This window comes from Malus sylvestris, chromosome 7 (assembly GCF_916048215.2).
Source record: "Malus sylvestris chromosome 7, drMalSylv7.2, whole genome shotgun sequence".
NCBI classification, from domain to species: Eukaryota; Viridiplantae; Streptophyta; class Magnoliopsida; order Rosales; family Rosaceae; genus Malus; species Malus sylvestris.
In genome coordinates, this window is record NC_062266.1 from 26,700,337 (window position 1) to 26,705,002 (window position 4,666).

The 4,666-nt window shown below is 41.6% G+C and overlaps 1 pseudogene; it reads right to left on the reverse strand.

Moving 5' to 3' along the window:
- Positions 1–490: 490 nt before the first annotated feature.
- Positions 491–2,120, reverse strand: LOC126630235 (3-ketoacyl-CoA synthase 19-like; annotated as a pseudogene).
- Positions 2,121–4,666: the final 2,546 nt, after the last annotated feature.

Below are 4,666 nucleotides of genomic sequence, written 5' to 3' on the forward strand. Positions count from 1 at the left end.
TAATAAAGATAACGTAATCGCGAAATACGAATTTAAAATACGAGATACGTAATAAATCGTGAAATTCCGGGGATGTGATTTCACAATGAACTCCTTTTTAGAATACTTATACACTATATGCTCATTTATGTTCTCAAATACAACCTATAGTATACTTCTCATTTCATGAAATACAACAATAAAATGGCTCGTTCGGAAATACTTTTAAAATTACTAAAAACGTTTTTAGTGAAAACATTTTTGAGTTCCAAAAGCATTTAAATGCTTCTTGAAAGAAGCATCATTTATGTGTTTCTTCTACAAAATACTTCAAGTGTTTTTCTAGGATTCGCTTGAGTTTTTACTAAAGATTGGTTCTAAAAACATTTTCACCAAAAGTGTTTTCAGTAATTTTAAAAATACTTCCAAACGAACTCTAATTTTTCCTTTAAAAAAAACAACAAATTACACATAAAAAATAAAAATAGAACTTTCAAAAGTACCCATTGATCTAACTATACCTCTCCTGAAAGGGTTGACCAAGGTTTTTGGAGGGTTGACCATCCACACATAGTGCATTCATAACCTCCTCGAATCTGACAAAGCTCAAGTGTTCATCATTGATCCAGCTATACTTCTCCATGAAAGGATTCACTAGGGTTTCTGGAGGGTAACTTTCTATATGCAATCTTTCCAGACATTGGCATTCTCCATGTCCCTTAAAATCTCCCACACACAATTGTTGCACTCATAGCCAGCTCCAAAGCTCACCATAAAAATTTTCTCACCCTTTTTAAGCCTCCTCTTAGCCTCCATGTACCCCAAAACGTACCAAAGCCCTCCCGAAGATGTGTTTCCAAATCGGTGTAGCGCCATTCTCACAGGCTCGAGATCATAGTCGTTGAGCCCTAAGCTCCTTCCAACCCCATTAACAACTGCGGCTTCAGTAGGGGGTATGCAGAAGTGATCAAGCCCTGCCTTGAGATTCAAGCCAGCATTTCCGACTTTGTTTGGACGACGTGACACGATAACATAGCGCAGTAATTCTGTATGCGGTAACACTTTTCGCAGTAGGATTCGAAGGTTCATGGTAAGAGCTTTGGCTGCAACTTTGGCTATGCTTTTGCTGAGATTAAAACCGCGGAATCCATTATTGTCTTCTACTTGCGTGGAGCAGCCATATCCTTCATCCATCGAGCCAAGATGCGTCCGCACGATGCATTGCAATTTCAAAAGCGATCGATGCTTGAGATGCTTTTTGTTTGTGAGGATCATAGAACACCCTCCCGAGCGATAGAGGCAATTAGCAAGCATCATAGGCTGAACTTTGCCTCGGTACCAATTTGGAGCAAGCGATTCTGTGCTCACAACGACGGCATTTACATTCTTGTACGTTTTTGAACAGGTTCTGCACAAGATCAATGGCAACGAGGCTTCCACTGCACCCTATTCCCGAGAGGTTGAACGCCTTGATGTGCGTCTTCATCTTGTAACGTTTATGATCCTAGCCGTCAGAGAAGGCGCGGGAGAGAACAACGACACGTTGACAACAAGTATGTCGATATTCGAAGTTGAAATTCCTGCTTTGTCGAATAGCTTGTCAAGCGAGCCAAACATTATATCGTCCATCTCCCACAGTGAGTCTTTAAAACTAAGACAAGGTTTTAATGAATGGTTTCGTTCAAATTTTACATGTTGAGTACGTGATCAATTATTATGATAATTGCTTTGTAACTTAATCGTGATCAAATTCAACATCTGTCGTTCACCATGTTTTGTTTATAATCATTTCACTATGTTTTATTTTCTTTATAAATTTCTGAAGATCATTTTTAGAAAAATTCATTCGGCTTGGAGATCAATTAGGTGTTTAGATGTGTCGAAAATATTAACGTTTATGATAACAAATAACATTATCCGGTCAAACGCAATCTGTACGAATTCCATATACCTTCACTGAAAAACTAATCCAAGGTTAATGAAAATTGACAATATCCCATCTAAAAATTAAACAAATCTTTGTTCTTGCAACAAATAGATTGTCATGACAATGACAACACATACTGCTCGTTGTCCAGTTCACCATCGGTACCAGCAGTGGTGGATCTAAATCTCGCCGGATACCCCTTGGCGGCTGTCATACATTTGTTCAAACTGGCAATGCTGTGTGTCGACAACGACAGCTCTGCATCAAAGGAAGAATCTTCACGTCATCCAGCACACCAACCTTCAAAACCAAAAGCAAATCAGAACCAAAGGAGCCTTGTCGAAGCTCGAGAAAATCTTTTTCAGTTGCAAGTCATCAGTGCCTTGTACCTGTTTGACGAATTGCCCCAGTCAATCTGAAAGCTCTCTTCGGTACTAGCACCTCCTTCTGCCGGAAGCTTGATCTGGCTCTGGTTGCTTGGTTGAGGTGCCTTGTACCTGCTCGACGAATTGCTCCAGAGAATCTGCCTTCTTTTTTTTTTTTTTTTTTTGTTTTTTTTGTTTTTTTCAGGGTGCCCAAGGTTATTCTGCGTTCAACCTTGCTTTATGGTGTTGACAACTCTAAACTGATTTATCATCGGCACAAATATCGTTTGTCCATGGGGTTTTCTTGCAGAGACGGTTATGCCGACAACTAATATGCCCCCCGCTCAACCAATTCTGAAGGCAAGGACTTTTGCTTCTGTGGTTTCCATCCCAATTGAAGACGTCCATCTCAGCCAACTTCCAACTCCGGTTGTGCGTGGGGACAAAACATATGTCAAAATTAGCGAGGATCTATACCAAGAACAGTTGAAGTTGTTTCAAAATAATCTCCTTGGGCGTTTGCTCCTAAAAAAGGGCTCTACGCCAATGAAGACCGGTGCTATAAAATCTTGCTTAGAAGATGCATGGCGCCCTACTGCACCATGGAACCTGGTTCCTATAGGTAAAGGTTATTTTGATATCCATTTCAGTAAGGAAGACGATATGCAACGAGCATGGGGTGGCGGTACGTGTACTCTTGCTACTGGTTTATTCAGGTTATCAAAATGGACGCCAGATTTTAAACCAGGTGATGTTCTCCCTCAAACTCATGCTCAGGTATGGATCAAAATTTTTGGTTTGAGTCAGGAATATTGGCATCCTAGACACTTGATGGAAATTGCGAGAGGGGTCGGCACTCCCTTGCAACTAGATTCAGCTACAAGGGAAAGGCAATATGGTTATTATGCACGTATATTAGTTGATGTCAATCTTGCAGATGATTTACCTACATCTCTTATGGTTGAAAGAGAAAGTCATGGCTTCCCGGTTGAGGTGGTTTATGAAAATTTACCGCCCAAATGTAGTCACTGTGGTTTGATAGGGCACTTGGCTAATAGCTGCAGACAACTTAAACAGATGTCGAGAGGTCGTTCTCGTAGCCGGACGCGAAAGGGTGGTAACATGGGGGACAACAAAACCGGGGATCACTCTCGCAGTCAACTGCACATGGAATATCGTCCCAAAAAAGATACAACAATACCGGTTAATGTCTTTTGTGGGTCACATGCTTCTGAACCTCTTCAACAGGTTGATCAATTGTTGCCTGCAGGTATTGAGGCAGCGGATGATGGTAATGTTGAGCCCATTCTTCAGTCTCCTCTTGGAATAACGCTAACTGTTTCTGGTAATGTCATACCAGAGACTGACAACGCTGATACGCATATTAGTATTCAATCCCCTGGGATTTCGCATATTAGCAATTCTATGACCGGATCGCTGTCTCCAGATGGATCACATCCTCATAATGGTCTTTCTTATGGTCAGCATTTGGGCAACACCAATGTCCCAAATAATCTTGGCCCACATGATCTCTGTGACGACTCTAGCACTCCTCCTGGCTTTGAACAGGTCGAGACGGTAGCTCAGAATAGTCAGCAGTTGGGCAACACAGACGTCCCAAATAATTTTGGCATGCAGGATCCTCATGACAACCATAGCATTCCCCCTGGTTTTGAACATGTTGCGACATTAGCTAAGGATGTCATCGATATTGTCAATCACATAGAAGGCTGTGATATGGATGGTTTTACTCCTGTGTTATCTAATAGTCAACGGAAAAAACAAAAACAGCTTGCCAATCTCAATCAACCCTCTGATAAACCATATCCAAGTAGGGTCCGAGGAATACCAGCTCGTTATAAATGAAGGTTCTCTTCTGGAATATTCGTGGCATTGGTAACGATGACTCTCGGACGGAGCTCTCTAACATCTGTCGGTTGCATCACCCGGATTTGGTTTGCATTGCGGAGCCCATGGTGACTTTTAATTCTATTTCAGCTGCTTATTGGGATTCTTTAAATCTATCTGCTCTTACTTTTAATTCTAGAGGAACTCTTGCTCCCAACCTTTGGTTACTAACATCTTCGGCTTGTGCAGACCCTTTAGTTATTTCTATCTCTGATCAACAGGTTACGGTTCGCTATACTTTTGACCATATCCCAAGCCAGTTCACATTTGTTTATGCAAGCACTTCACCTATCAAAAGAAGAGACTTGTGGGCTGATTTTATCTCTCTGCGCCCACAAACACAAGTTCCATGGATGGCTATTGGCGATTTCAACGCTATCCTGGGCGCCCACGAGCAGATGGGAGGAGGCAGACCGTCCCAAGCTTCATGCGCTCAGTTTAGTAATATGTCTGACACTTGTAACTTTACCCACTTGAACACATCTGG